Source organism: Bufo gargarizans, chromosome 8 (genome assembly GCF_014858855.1).
Source record: "Bufo gargarizans isolate SCDJY-AF-19 chromosome 8, ASM1485885v1, whole genome shotgun sequence".
NCBI lineage: Eukaryota > Metazoa > Chordata > Amphibia > Anura > Bufonidae > Bufo > Bufo gargarizans.
Window position 1 is genome coordinate 165410643 of NC_058087.1, and position 16699 is coordinate 165427341.

Below are 16699 nucleotides of genomic sequence, written 5' to 3' on the forward strand. Positions count from 1 at the left end.
CTGGCTTTTTTCTACAAAAGATGGTTGTGGTGAGGAGAGACTGTTGGAAGAAGTAGCAGCAGAGTAGGATGATGGACCAGCGGAATAGCCCATTCCTCCTGTCCGACCCCTCCCACCACCTCCGCTCCTCTGCCATCATCTACCACGTCTCCTGGTCTGTGCGGTGCCTCTACCTCTGTACGTACCGATCGAAGGTTCGGTGTCAGAGGAGTCCTCCTCTGATGTGGACACCTCAGACACTATTGGTATATTATTAGTGGACTGTTAAGTGTAGGCCCGGTTCTCTCTGAACTCGGACAGATCTCGAGTAAATTGTCTATGTTTTCTCTCTTTTATCACACTCTGGAATCTCTCGACGGACGCTTGAAGGGAGGTCTACCATCTAGCAAAGTCGGGGTCGTCCTTAAATGTAAGGGCGAGCTCGATCTGCTCTTGTAAACTAACAGCTGTTTTATCGAACATCAATCTATCCTCCTCCAGTAAAATTTGCATCAAACTTAGAGAGCTACAGGTCAGTTGCTCCTCCCACCTATTTGTCAGAGACAGTGACACTATACGTTCTGCTGGTCTCACTTGGAGGCAAAGTCCTTTAGGGACTATTTTATATTCATATAACAAAACAATAACAAATACAGGTGCACTCTGCGGTCTCACTAAACCCTCAAACTGATTTTAAAATTGAGAGATTAGTCAACATGTCCTACGGTGTAGAACATGTCTAAGCCCGGGCACCACGTCAAGGTTTCTCAAGTAGCCCGAGACCTAACGCTCTCCTACCTGAGCCGTATGGGCGATACCAGGAGCCAGAGGGCAAATTACAGGAGCATGAGGCCGACTCACAAACAGCTCACCAGTTACCTCCAGCATGCAACCATGCTTGCAATGGGAGGAGGGAGGAGTCTGCGAGTCCCACTCAAGACTGACTGATATGGCCCAGGCCTCACAGGTGCACCTAAATGTGGCCTGTAGATGGAAAACAGGCACATTTAAATTGGAGTTTATACACCTCCAGGAATCTATATATACAAACTAAAAAGACAGGGTGGCATTAGCAGGAGGTGCTCAAACCCACATGCAGTCGTGCATATATACAGGGGAGCAAATCCTAGACTTGTGGCCCGTTGCTAATGGCGATCCCCAGCAAAATGCATACGGTGGAGGATGCCCGCGGCGAACCACAAGTACCACAATAGACATCTCACACAAGGTAACAAGTGCGTATGTCATAATCAATATAACAATATAACAAAACAATAACAAATACAGGTGCACTCTGCAGTCTCACTAAACCCTCAAACTGATTTTAAAATTGAGAGATTAGTCAACATGTCCTACGGTGTAGAACATGTCTAGGCCCGGGCACCATGTCAAGGTTTCTCAAGTAGCCCGAGACCTAACGCTCTCCTACCTGAGCCGTATGGGCGATACCAGGAGCCAGTGGGCAAATTACAGGAGCATGAGGCAGACTCACAAACAGCTCACCAGTTACTTCCAGCATGTAACCATGCTTGGAATGGGAGGAGGGAGGAGTCTGCGAGTCCCACTCAAAACTGACTGATATTGCCCAGGCCTCACAGGTGCACCTAAATGTGGCCTGTAGATGGAAAACAGGCACATTTAAATTGGAGTTTATACACCTCCAGAAATCTATATATACAAACTAAAAAGACAGGGTGGCATTAGCAGGAGGTGCTCAAACCCACATGCAGTCGTGCATATATACAGGGGAGCAAATCCTGCACTTGTGGCCCGTTGCTAATGGCGATCCCCAGCAAAATGCATACGGTGGAGGATGCCCGCAGCGAACCACAAGTACCACAATAGACATCTCACACAAGGTAACAAGTGCGTATGTCATAATCAATATAACAATATAACAAAACAATAACAAATACAGGTGCACTCTGCAGTCTCACTAAACCCTCAAACTGATTTTAAAATTGAGAGATTAGTCAACATGTCCTACGGTGTAGAACATGTCTAAGCCCGGGCACCACGTCAAAGTTTCTCAAGTAGCCCGAGACCTAACACTCTCCTACCTGAGCCATATGGGGGATACCAGGAGCCAGTGGGCAAATTACAGGAGCATGAGGTCGACTCACAAACAGCTCACCAGTTACCTCCAGCATGTAACCATGCTTGCAATGGGAGGAGGGAGGAGTCTGCGAGTCCCACTCAAGACTGACTGATATGGCCCAGGCCTCACAGGTGCACCTAAATGTGGCCTGTAGATGGAAAACAGGCACATTTAAATTGGAGTTTTATATTCCAAGTAGCTCTCAAGCGAGCGTATCTCCCACCAAGATTTTATATTCTCCTTGTACCTATTATATAGGTCCTAGAAGACTTGTTTGCAGGTGGCCAATGTGCTCAGTTCAAGGATCTCTCTATGAGAAAAGATGTCTTTAGCCTCTTCAATCAATGCCTCGGTAAATAGAGTGCCAGATAAAAAATTGGCCATCATATAATACAAAGCATAAATTTCCAGCTAAATTAATGAATATTTTATAGAGGGATCATAGGATCTAGAATTTTCCAGCAGAGTTGACCCTTTAAAACATAACTGACGCACTGCAGTATCCTCTAGTAACAGCTTGTACCAGTGAAGAGACAGCACGATACATCAAACGGATATGACGAGTGCTTGCGCTCCAAAGACCGGATGCAGGTCACACATGCGGTCCACAGACCGGAATTGAGGCATGCGGTGGCGTCTGTCACGGAAGGTGTACAGAAAATTAGAAGACACGAAATGAAGATCCGACTGACTGGATCCAAAACTAAGGAACAAAAGGGAGAGCCCTGCATCAGACCTGGCTCTCTCCCTAACTGCTCAGCCTATGCGAAAATCCCAATAGTAGATGATTGCATATCCTCGTACCTCGACTGTGTAAGACATGAACACCCTATAATAGTGAGGGGACACGACCACCGGCTCCCTACACTTGATACGGAGGGAGTCAGGGTCACCTGGGATCCAGAAAACAGGAAAACACAAATGCACGAACAAAACTTATCTGTAGAAGACTCAGTAGTAAGATCAGCATGCACACACTCCAGGAAGTAATATAAACCGCAAAGTGATGCAGTATGGGGAGGGATTTAAAGGGATGCAATCAGTGCAACTACATGACAGCTGAGAGAGGCTAACGAGATGAGAAAATGAAAGCAAAACAAAAGGAACCTCAAGGAGGAGGTTCTGAAGGACGTTTGTCAGAGCTTCTCAGATGTCTGGTGGTGACAGCATCCCGCTACCGGAAGTGACCTGCCCGGCGTCCTATTCAGCGCCGATTTCGAACAGCTGGTGATGGGGTATATAGGAAAGCAGGTAATGTAGTATGTGTGATCAGTAGGAGGAACAGGATTATACCAAGATGCAACTTAAACGTGAGTAAGGATCTTTTTGATCCGAATTGGCAGGTTATAATCATGGCAAAAATGGAGCCTTATACTATATTTTTTACAGCTTCATGGATAATATGCTGGCCCTTATCTGAATTGGCCTTTGAGCCATTTGACTGCCTAGGACATTAAGTAAGTAAAGATACTTAGGGGGCAGAACTATATATTTACATTAAGCTCCCACCCTGATATTTTCTCTACCTTCCATTTACAGGTGGGGTATATCCAATGGTCCCCTTGGTCCTATGCACGTTACTGCTTGCGTTTCTGGTCCTGTGTCCTCTACTGTATCATGAGTATATCTATATGATTTATCTATTTGAATATGATGGTTCACCCATGACTGTTAATACCCCCTGATGAACCTAGTAATAGGGGAAACGCATAGGGGTTCTGTGAGAACTAACCTGGGAGCGTACTGCTATTCATTATGCCCCTGTGTTGGTTTTTCTAATTGGTGTTATAGGTGAAATCTACACCTCCACACAAACTGCATCCATTTAACTTTTCTATCCACATGGGCTGTTGTCTGTACAGGTACCAATTCACCTGTGACACAGAAAATATCTGTTGGTTTACCGGGTACCGTGCTATTGAGAGGAGGGTGAACGGAGGGAAGTCAGTCCAGGTACGAGAACAGGGAGTCTCCACCACCAGGGGACGTCCCTGGGCTGAGGAAATATTTAGGGTGAGTATAGGGACAGGCTAGACACATCCCAACACTCCCCATTGCTGCCCTGGGTTCACCAACCTTTTGAACCGTATCAATGGTTGGTTACCCTGCCTAAGCAAATTCTTTTCTTTTCTAACGTGGTGTAATTTTATGAGTATAAGTAAGTAAAAGTTATGTTTTAAAGGGTCAACTCTGCTGAAAAATTCCATCATTGAGATACCTTTCTATGGTGCAAACCACAGCCAATTAAATTTGTGTCTGAAGGTTACATTGTTTTTTGGAAACATTATATATACCATTTTGAGCTATCAACAATTTGATACTATATTTGTGTGTGCATTTTAGTATGTTTTAATAAAGTTTTTGGGAGATATTTTAATATAGAATATTAATAAATACAATTAAGTTTTATTAATATTATTGAATCCATGGTGTGTCCAGATGTAAAGTCGTGGCCAAAAGTTTTGAGAATTACATAAATATTGAAAATGGGAAAAGTTGCTGCTTAAGTTTTTATAATAGCAATTTGCATATACTCCAGAATGTTATGAAGAGTGATCAGATGAATTGCATAGTCCTTCTTTGCCATGAAAATTAACTTAATCCCCAGAAAAAATTTCCACTGCATTTTATTGCTGTCATTAAAGGACCTGCTGAGATCATTTCAGTAATCGTCTTGTTAACTCAGGTGAGAATGTTGACGAGCACAAGGCTGGAGATCATTATGTCAAGCTTATTGGGTTAAAATGGCAGACTTGACCTGTTAAAAGGAGGGTGATGCTTGAAATCATTGTTCTTCCATTGTTAACCATGGTGACCTGCAAAGAAACGCGTGCAGCCATCATTGCATTGCATAAAAATGGCTTCACAGGCAAGGATTTTGTGGCTACTAAGATTGCACCTCAATCAACAATTTATAGGATCATCAAGAACTTCAAGGAAACAGGTTCAATTCTTGTTAATAAGGCTTCAGGGCGTCCAAGAAAGTCTAGCAAGCGCCAGGATCGTCTCCTAAAGAGGATTCAGCTGTGGGATTGGAGTGCCATTAGTGCAGAGCTTGCTCAGGAATGGCAGCATGTAGGTGTGAGCGCATCTGCACGCACAGTGAGGCGAAGACTTTTGGAAGAAGGCCTGGTGTCAAGAAGGGCAGCAAAGAAGCCACTTCTCTAAAAAAAAACACATCAGGGACAGATTGATCTTCTGCAGATAATATGGTGAATGGACTGCTGAGGACTGGGGCAAAGTCATATTCTCCGATGAAGCCTCTTTCCGATTGTTTGGGGCATCAGGAAAAAGGCTTGTTCAGAGAAGAAAAGGTGAGCGCTACCATCAGTCCTGTGTCATGCCAACAGTAAAGCATCCTGAGACCATTCATGTGTGGGGTTGCTTCTCATCCAAGGGAGTTGGCTCACTCACAATTTTGCCCTAAAACACAGCCATGAATAAAGAATGGTACCAAAACACCCTCCAACAGCAACTTTTTCCAACAATCAAACAACAGTTTGGTGAAGAACAATGCATTTTCTAAAAACGGGACTATTTTAAATTGTATCTTTCATAAAGACATTTATAAAGCACCAACAAAAAATGTAGGTGCTATAATACTTAATATAATAATTTTTGATATTATATATGTTTAATAATGCATATAACACAGTACAAATGTGTAACCAATATTTCTTAGGCTACATGCACATGAGAGTATGTGTTTTGTGGTCCTCAAATTGCGGTTCCACAAAAAAAAACGGATGATGCCCTTATGGCATCTGTTGTTTTTGCGGAACCATTGAAACAATGCCTATCCTAGTCTGCAAAACGGACAAGAAGAGGGCATGTTATATTTTTTTGTGGGGCTACAGAACGGACACACGGATGCGGATAGCACACGGTGTGCTGTCCGTATTTTTGGCGGCCCCATTGAAATGAATGGATCCGCATCTTATCCGCCCAAAAAACGGAATTGACTTGGAAACAAAATACTTTTGTGTGCATGAGGCCTTAGACTGTAAACTGTGGAATGAAGTTTACAAATAGCCTGTAACATATTCATAATCAATCTCGAGACTTGATTGTCACTCAATATTCCCATTATCATTACACTTTCAGTGCATCTATTATGAATGCACATTCAATACACCACATCTGTCATTCCCATAGGTTTTTAGTAGGATGGTAATTGTGTATAATGTATTCTATTCTGTGTAGTCGATGTAGCACTTTTTTTTTTTTCAACGGCAGCGGCTTTTTGAAACAACCTAAACCATCTGTGTGTTTTCAAAAATCTCTTGTACAATAATACAAACTTATTCTAATTGAACAGGTTGTATTCGAAGATGTACAAGGGGAAAAAGGTAAAATTATATTTCAACCTTAATTATGCAATGATATACCTTATGCTATGTGAGCTGTAAGCAATTTTAGAAACATTGGAACATTTTGAAACAAAAAAAAAGGTGAGCCAAATAGATGTTTTCATTTCATATATACTTTGTGGTGCAGAATCAGCAATTTTCAAGTTGATAAGGAAGGTGAAGTAAAGTAGGTTAATTATTTCTGATCTTGGCTTGCCAATTTGTATTTCCTACTTTTCTACCATGTGAATCACTGTAACCTAATTACACTTATTAGACAGGTGCATTAAACCATGTTCTGTAGATCACTACTCAAACCATAAATAAAATATGAGGAAACAATTAGGCACATCCTACAACACAAACAACAGAAAGAGAAACACTGGAATTGTATAATTATATGTTTGCAGTACCCAGTCAGCAGTTTTGCTAACTTTCCTATAATAAGATTAGAGAAGCTGGAAAAGAAGAGCTTACTTCAGCTTTTATGAAGGATGCAAGCAATTTAAAATTGCTCTCTGTCTCCAGAGACTGCATGAAAATAATTCTAATAAAGTGTAATAAAGGCATTTCTTAAATGGAAAAATGTTGTTTAAATGTATTTTTATGTAGCATGCTAAATCTCTATTCCTGCCAAAGCAGGACTAAAAGCTTGTCATATAGTTAAACATACACAGTACTTATTCACTGATGACATCATCAGAGGCTGTAACCTATCCAGTATTACACAAGTTGTATCACTTGCCAAAATAATTTTTTTCTTCAGGAATTCATTTACAAGGAACACAGCAGGCTGAAATTAACAATTTTCCTTTAGTGCTTCGTAACTCAATCGGTTTAACTGTAGTCCAAGAAAAAACAGTAGATTATGCACTGATTGTGTTATTATGAGTAGAGCTGAGTGAAGTTCTCCCCAAATTTCACAAAAACATTCACTTTGGGACTAATTATTTTGTCATTAAAGCACATTTCTTTGTGAGTAGTGAGCATAATGACGGGGAACAGCAATTGTGCTGCCCCCGGACATTGAACCGCTCAGATGCCACATTCATTGCTAATCGTGGCATCTGAGATAATCATTGAGGGCTGTCAGGGGGTTAATCTGTGAAAAAATTAAATAAAATCATCTTATCAATTTAATTGCGAAGAGCCCGCTGCAGCCATCCATCGCATATCATATTGTGCGGTGCAAGATGATATCACCACGCTGGCCGGAAGGATTTTTCGTGGGATCTTCAATAAAGATGGCCACAGAGGCCACACAAATGGATGAGGTGAGTATGATTTATTTATTTGTTTGTTTTACCAACATTTTAGGGAACATTGATTCGTTATCACGAAGCGCGAGGAAATTCGGCTTCACAGTAAATTGGATTTTTACTTTGTGAACTTCAGTTCACTCAACACTAATTATAAGTCAAAGCTTCTGTTCCATTGCTAGGAAAAAATCTACTTTGCTACTTGTGTAAATTTGAAAGAGTTCATATGCACAATACAAAGGCCCTTTCTACAGGATAATAAGAAGTTGCATGTTTTATAACATTATACACAATTCAAACCATAAAAACACTCTTGCAATGACTTTAATGCCACAGAAGAATTTTGCTGATGCTGCTTAGTGTTATTATAATAATGATAGTGGATTCTAATAAAATAAAAAACACGGAAGAGGCTGAATTCGGAGTACAAATTTGGATAAAGTCATTTATGGTAGAGCCATTACAAATGGCATAGTGGTTTTGCTGTTAATTCAGCTGTTTTCAGCAAAATAATACAGACACTAAATTTAAAAACCATAGCAACCTTATGCTGTGCTGCCACACATTCATCCACATCGTAGTCTGCATGAGTACTAGCCTGCTTTGTCCTGTCCCCAAAGTGTTTTCCATGGTTGTCTTTAGTCCAGTGTTTTATTTCATTTTTTAGATAATCAAACACAACATATCTCAAGTTTAAAATGCCTTTATTAACTGTCTACTAGGACTAGCAATGGTATATTACACCCAAAAATTGTTGAATTTCACCCGAAAAAGTAACAGACAAATTAGTGATTCATTTTTACCTGTCTACTAGGTATAGCAGTGTTATATTACACCCAAAAATCTGTGAATTTTACCAGAAAATGTAACAGACCAATTAGTGAAATGACATAAAATAAAATACATACAAATATTTAAATAAATATAGAATTATTACATGGCGGTCCATATGGAGTAGGAGTTTGAGGAGGCGGTGGACGTAGCAGTGTAGGTGGAAGCGGCGGTGGAGGAGGACAAAGTAGCCAACACTGGTTTTAATATTTTTTTTTATTTTTTATTTTATTAGGGTACACCCCAAAAGAGTGGGAAATATAAAAATTACAACAATGAGCAAATGTGCTGTAGTACAGTATAACAATGGCTAGGTAAGGCCGGTATATATGTCTATTCTGAACAAGGTACAGACAAGTCATGTGGGATCCAAGCCTGGTTCATTTTAATGAACGTGAGCTTGTCCACATTGGCTGTGGACAGGTGGCTGCCTTTGTCTGTGATGACGCCCCCTGCCATGCTAAACACACATTCAGATAATACACTGGCTGCAGGGCAGGCCAGCACCTCCAAGGCGTAAAGGGAAAGGTCAGGCCATGTGCCCAATTTGGAGACCCATAAGTTAAAGGGGGCAGACCTGTAATTCAGTACGTGTAAACGTGTGCACACATACTGCTCCACCATGTTGGTGAAATGCTGCCTCCTATTAAGACGTTCCATATCAGCTGGTGGTGCTGGTTGTTGTGGCGTGCTGACAAAGCTTTTTCACATTTCGGCCATGCTAACCCTGCCTTCTGAGGTGCTGGCGGTGCCGCAGCAGCGTTGGCAACCTTTTCCTAACTCCTCTGCCTTTGCCTTGTGCTTCCAATGTGCCCCCGCTGTCAGGTGGGAATGCCACCAGCAGCGCGTCTACCAGTGTTCGCTTGTACTGACGCATCTTACGAGCAAGCTCCAGTTAGGAAATTAAGGACGGTACATTGTCCTTGTAATGGGGATCCAGCAGCGTGGCCACCCAATAATCAGCACAAGTTAGAATGTGGGCAACTCGACAGTCGTTGCAGAGACGCTGCAGCATGTAATCGCTCATGTGTGACAGGCTGCCCAGAGGCAACGAAAAGCTTTCCTCTGTGGGAGGTATATCGTCTGTGTCCTCTGTATCCCCCCATCCACGCACCAGTGATGGCCATGAGCTGGTCTGGGTGCCACCCTGCTGTGAACATGGTTCCTCCTCCTCCATCTCCTCCTCCTCATCCTCCACCTCCTCATCCTCCAGAACTGTGGCCTGGCTGAACAACTGTGTACCTTGGGTTTGTGGGTGCAGGAACCCACCCTCGGAGCCACTTGGGAATGACTGGCCGGAAACCCTACAAAATGATCCGTCTTCCTTCTCCTCCTCCTGTGCCACATCCTCTTCCATCATCTCCAGGAGCATTTTTTCAAGGAGGCATAGAAGTGGTATAGTAACGCTGAGAAAGGTGTTATCGGCACTGGCCATGTTGGTGAAGTACTCTAAACAGCGCAACAAGGAACACAGGTCTCGCATTGAGGCCCAGTCATTAGGGGTGAAGTGGTGCTGTTCCGCCAAGCGACTCACCCGTGCGTGCTGAATCTCCACTATTGCCTGCTGCTGCTCGCACAGTCTGGCCAGCATGTGCAAGGTGGAGTTACGCTGCAGCGCTGACAGGCGAGAAGCAGCAGGGTGAGAATGCCGAAAGCGCACACATATGGCCCACACTTTTTGCAGTAGCTCTGACATATCGGGATAATTTTTAAGGAATATCTGCACCACCAAATTCAGCACATGCGCCAGGCGAGGGATGTCCATCAAACTGGCTAGTCCCAGAACTGCTATGAGATTTCGCCCATTATCGCACACCACCAGGCCAGGCTTGCGGCTGACTGGCACAAACCACTCATCGGTCTGTTGTTCAAGGCCCGTCCACAGCTCCTGCGCGGTGTGGGTTTTGTCCCCCAAACAGATAAGTTTTAAAACAGCTTGCTGTCGTTTACCCCTGGCTGTGCTGAAGTTGGTGGTGAAGGTGTTATGCTGACCGGATGAGGAGCAGGTAGAGGATGAGGAAGCAGAGTAGGAGGAGGAAGCAACAGGAGGCAAACTGAAGCGCCGTGCAATCCTCGGTGGTGGAAGGACATGTGCAAAACTGATAACCACCTCAGGCCCAGCTGCCACTGCATTTACCCAGTGTGCTGTCATGGAGCTATAACATCCCTGACCGTGCTTACTGGTTCACGTCTCCGTAGTGAGGTGCATCTTGCCACAGATGGCGTTGAGCAGTGCACATCAGATTTTTTCCCCCACTTGGTTGTGCAGGGAAGGGATGGCTCGCCTGGAAAAGTAGTGGTGGCTGGGCACGACGTACTGTGGGACAGCCACTGCCATAAGGCCTTTAAAACTATCTGTCTTCACCAGATGGAATGACTGCATTTCAAAGGCCAGAAATTTTGAAATGCTGGCATTTAGGGCTAGTGATCGCGGGTGGGTAGGGTGGTACTTCCTCTTCCTCTACAGTGTTTGGAAGACAGAGAGCTGAGCGCTTTCGTGGGACATTGTGGAGATGCTTGGTGACACAGGTGGTGGTGTTGCTGGAAGGTGGCACTGTCACTCCAGAGGTGGATGAAGAGGCCAAGACTGCAGCAGAAGAGGAAGCAGGAGGAGCCAGAGACCTTTCTTGGTTTTTGAGGTGTCTACTCCACTGCAGCTTGTGCTTAGCACTTAAATACCGGGCCATGCAGGTTGTGCTCAGGTTGAGAACGTTTATGCCTCGCTTAAGGCTCTGATTGCACAGAATGCAAACCACTCATGTCTTGTCATCAGCACATTGTCTGAAGAACTGCCACTCCAGGGAACTCCTTGGAGCTGGCTTTGGTGTGCTTGGTCCCTTGCTGCGTTGGGCAGTAGCAGGCGTACTGTCTAGAGGACAGCCACTCCGCTTTTGCACCCTGCTCCCTCTTCTGCTGTGCTGGTGGCTCTGTGCGACCATTGCCTCTTCCTCCGAACAACATAGGTCACTCGCATGACCTTGATTCCATGTGGGTTCGAGGACCTCATCGTCCTCCACATTATCTTCCACCCAGTCTTCACCCCTGCCTTCCTTGTTGGTCTGCACTCTTTCGAATGCCCCAGCAGTTGGCACCTATGTTTCGTCATCATCCGAGACGTGCCGCAATGGTCCTCCCTTGTACTCATTTTGAAAGATAAGTGGTTGGACATCGGTGCACTCAATCTCTTCCACTTCTGTGGCAGGGCTAGGTGGATGGCCCTTTGAAACCCTGCTAACAGAGTCATTAAAAGGCAGAAGAGACTGCTGCATGACTTGGGGCTCAGACTGCTTGGCCAATTAGCAAGGGGGTGAGTTGAAAGACTGATGGACATCGGCTGCAGGTGCCAACTGTGGTCTTTCAGCAGGGGACTGGGTGGGAGACAATGTGAAGGATCTGGAGCCACTGTCAGCAACCCAATCTACTATTGCCTGTACTTGTTCAGGCCTCAACAATCATAGAGCCACATTAGGCCCGACCAAATACCGCTGCATGTTCTGTCGCCTACTCGCACCTGAGGAAGAGTTTTTACTTGTGCGTTTATCTGGCACAGATCGGCCATGTCCTCTCCCTTCAACAGGAGCTCCACCAGCAGCACCACGACCTGGGCCACATCCCTTGTTTGACGCTCTCCTCATATTTTTTAATTTCGGATCTTGCCCTAAATGGGTGTTTAATAAATAGTAGAATTGAACGACAGTATGTACAGGGTGTATCTCACAGGCCCTGAACCAGACTAGGCCTCAATTAAATTTGTTTGCCCAAAATGGCTGCATTTCAAATACCTGAATAGAAGCCTTGTATTTAATGGGTGTATCTTACACGGCCTGAATCAGACTAGGCCTAAATTTAATTTGTTTGCCCAAAATGGCTGTATTTCAAATACCTGAATCAAACCTCTGTATTTAAATGGTGTATCTCACACGTCCGGAACCAGACTAGGCCTCAATTAAAGATTTGTGCACCAAATGGCTGTATTTCAATTACTTTAATATAACCCAAATATATAAAGGGTGTATCTCACAATGACATATGCAGCAATGGTTGCTAAATAAACTTTTTTTGCCCAAACGGGTGTTTGTTTAACCGCCTCCGGACCGCCTAACGCAGATCCGTGGTCCGGAGGCAGCAGCTGCAGGCAGACTGACGCATATACGCGTCATCTCGCGAGACGCGAGATGACGCGCTTAGCCGTCCCGCGCATGCGCAATGCAGGCCGGTATTTCTTCAAGGGGGGTCGCGTCATCAGCTTGCCAGCCAATGATCGTGGCTGGCAAGCTGATGATTTTTTTAAAATTCCAATCAAAGGCCAGATAACAGATCATATTAGTAAATATGATCTGTTATATGGCTGCCCTGCTCCTCTGCTGGTCCTTTTGGTCGGTTGGATCCAGCAGAGGAGCAGGCTTCACAGTGAGTACACCAAACACCACACGCTAGCCCCAGATCACCCCCTGCACCCCAATTAACCCTTTGATCACCCCTTTGTTCGCCCCTGTCAATCACTAGTGAAAGGAAAAAAGTGATCAGTGTAAACTGTCACTTTATTTTTTCACTGGTATTGACCGTTAGGTTTTAGGATAGTTTAGGCCCCTTGGTTAGGTAGTTTAGGGATCAGTTAGCGCCCAGCCCACCGCACCAAAGTCCCTTATTCGCTGATTATAGTATCTGTAAGTGATCAAAACTGATCACAGTCAGATCTATAATAGTATTAGTGTCACTTTAGTTCGCCCTCCACCCAAAACGCAGTGTTTGCCCGATCAGGCCTGATCGGTCGCCCAAACGGGCGTTCGCCCACACCCGCCCCACCGCAGTGACAAAAAAAAATTTTTTTTTTGATCACTGCACATTCACTTTACACGCGGTGCGGCGATAAAAAAAATCAGTTTTGATATTTTTTATCAACCGCAGCGGCCTCCGGTACTTCGCTAGCCTCCCATTTGTAAGACAGGCTTGCTTTTTTTCTTGGGTAGTCTCAGGGAATACCCCTAAATTTAGTTGCCCAAATGTCAAACAGGGGGTATTCTTCTGAAGAGGCCTACAGGCTTCTGACCCAGTCGGATGAGGAATGGGAACCCTCATCTAACGAATCTAGCGGGTCAGAATATGAGCCTGTAGAAAGCAGTGGCACTCTGACCCAAAGTTTGGACGAGGAGGCTGAGGTCCCTGATAGCACCAGGCGTACCCGGCCCCGTGTCGCTAGACCACAGGTTGCGCAGGATCCGCTTCAAGGGCAGCAGAGTGGGGCTGGCGCTGTCGGATTACGTGGTGAGGCATACACCAGCAGCACAGCCCTCCCTGGACCTAGTACCAGCACTGCCGTACAACCTGGTGAAGTGGCGAGCACCAGAAGGGCAGTTGAAGCTGGTACGGTGGCGCGTGCATTAGTTACCCCGTCGCAGCCACCGCAAAGACGGGCCCGTAGACCCCCTAGAATTCCTGAGGTGCTGGCAAACCCTGATTGGCAGTCCCCAACTTCAGCCGCACCTGTAGTTCCCCCTTTCACCGCCCAGTCTGGAGTTCGGGTTGAGACAGCTCAGATCGGTTCGGCCCTGGGATTTTTTGAGCTGTTCTTGACTGCGGAGCTCTTGGACATAGTCGTGGCCGAAAAAAAACGGTATGCCACACAATTTATAACCGCTATTATGCCCAGCCTTTCCGGTGGAAACCAGTCCAAGTTTCCGAAATTAAAACTTTTCTGGGCCTTCTCCTCAACATGGGTCTAACTAAAAAGCATGAATTGCGGTCATATTGGTCCACGAACTCAATTCATCACATGCCCATGTTCTCTGCTGCTATGTCCAGGGTACGTTTTGAGGCCATCCTGCGTTTCCTGCACTTTAGCGACAACACCACCTCCCGTCCCAGAGGCCATCCAGCTTTTGACCGGCTCCACAAAATTCAGCCCCTCATAGACCATTTCAACCAGAAATTTGCAGATTTGTATACCCCAGAGCAAAACATCTGTGTAGACGAGTCCCTAATACATTTTACCGGGCGCCTTGGCTTCAAACAATACATCCCAAGCAAGCGCGCCCGGTATGGGGTCAAATTGTATAAGCTCTGTGAAAGGGCCACAGTCTATACCCACAAATTTAGTGTCTATGAGGGAAAAGATCAGACCCTGGAGCCGGTCGGTTGCCCTGACTACCTGGGGAGCAGTGGGAAGACAGTCTGGGACTTGGTGTCACCCTTATTCGGCAAGGTGTACCATCTTTATGTGGACAATTTCTACACAAGTGTGCCCCTCTTCAGGCATTTGTTTCTAGAGCAGATTGGCTGCTGTGGCACCGCGCGAACTAGTCACGCGGGCTTCCCCCAACGGCTCGTTACCACCCGTCTTGCAAGGGGGGAGATGGCTGCCTTGTGTAACGAAGAACTGCTCGCGGTGAAATGGAGAGACAAGCGTTTACATGCTCTCCTCTATTCACGCAGACACGACAATACAAATTGAGCGAGCAACCCATGTCATTGAAAAGCCCCTCTCAGTCCACGACTATAACCTTCACATGGGAGGGGTGGACTTCAATGACCAGATGTTGTCTCCGTATTTAGTTTCCCGCAGAACCAGACGCTGGTATAAGAAGGTGTCTGTATATTTGATTCTATTGGCTCTGTATAATAGTTTTGTTCTCTACAGTAAGGCTGTAAACCCAGGAGGTTCCGTGGCCCCATCCACCAGTGTAGTTAGCCGTCTACACGAGTGACATTTCCCCAATGTCGTTGCCGGTACCTCAACCCAACCGTCACCCTGAAAAAGATGTTGTGTCTGTAGCAGGAGTGGAATAAGGCGTGACACCCGCTATTTCTGTCCTGACTGCCCTGACCACCCTGCCCTATGCTTAGGGGAGTGTTTCCGGAAGTACCACATACAGGTACACCTAGAATAGGGATCACATCTCACCAGGACAGGCACACAGGGCTATTAGGGCCCATTCACACAGAGCTGCTGCTGCAAACGTCTCCTTTCACCTGGGACAAAGTGCATAACGCACTTCGCCACATCTTTCGGCGATTTGCGCTTTGCACATTGTCCCATGGGGAAGGAGAGGTTTGTCCTATAAAGGTAAAAAAAAAAGAAAATCACCAGTAAGCAAAAAGGTTAATGTTCAGTTCAAAAATTTAAAATTTATATGTTCTGTTCCAAAGTTAATAAAATGATTGCGTTGTGGCCTGTTTTTTTCTTTTCTTTTTTTTTACCTTCTAGGTGGACCAACCGATCGACTAGCTGCAGCACTGATGTGCATTCTGACAGAAGCGTTGCGCTGCTGTCAGATTACACACAAGTCGGTGTATGCGGCGCTGCAAGACGAGATTTCTCCTCTGCAGTAAAAGATACGTTTGGCGAGGCATATGAGCTGAGGAGGAGGCGGTGTTCCTATGCTTTGGCAAACACTTTGTATATAAAAAATAAATTAAAAAAATCCCGGCAATAATTTATTCATCCACATCGATTGATGTGAATGGAGAAATCTGGTTTGCCAGGGCATACGAGCTAAGTGGGTATGGATGTTGGGCGGAGCTCCTATGTCCTGGCAGACGCCTTTCCCCTCCTTTTTTTTTTTTTGGGCAGAGATTTTTTCATCCACATTGATCGATGCAAATGAAGAAATCTGTGCCGTTCATTTTTTTTTTTCAGCCCGGAGGCTGAACGGAAAAAAAAATCTCATTACCTGTATGCTCAATATAAGGAGAATAGCAGAAACTCCTAATGCTGGCCATACATGTAATGATTGCGGAGACCCTCAAATGCCAGGGCAGTTCAAACACCCCACAACTGACATTTTGGAAAGAAGACACCCCAAGGTATTTGCTGAGGGGCATATTGAGTCCATGAAAGATTGAAATTTTTGTCCCAAGTTAGCGGAAAGTAAGACTTTGTGAAAAAAACTAAAAAAAATCAATTTCTGCTAACTTATGCAAAAAAAATAAAAATTCTATGAACTCGCCAGGCCCCTCATTGAATACCTTGGGGTGTCTTCTTTCCAAAGTGGGGTCACATGTGGGGTATTTATACTGCCCTGGCTTTTTAGGGGCCCTAAAGCGTGAGAAGAAGTCTGGGATCCAAATGTCTAAAAATGCCCTCCTAAAAGGAATTTGGGCACCTTTGCGCATCTAGGCTGCAAAAAAGTGTCACACATGTGGTATCTCCGGACTCAGGAGAAGTTGGGGAATGTGTTTTGGGG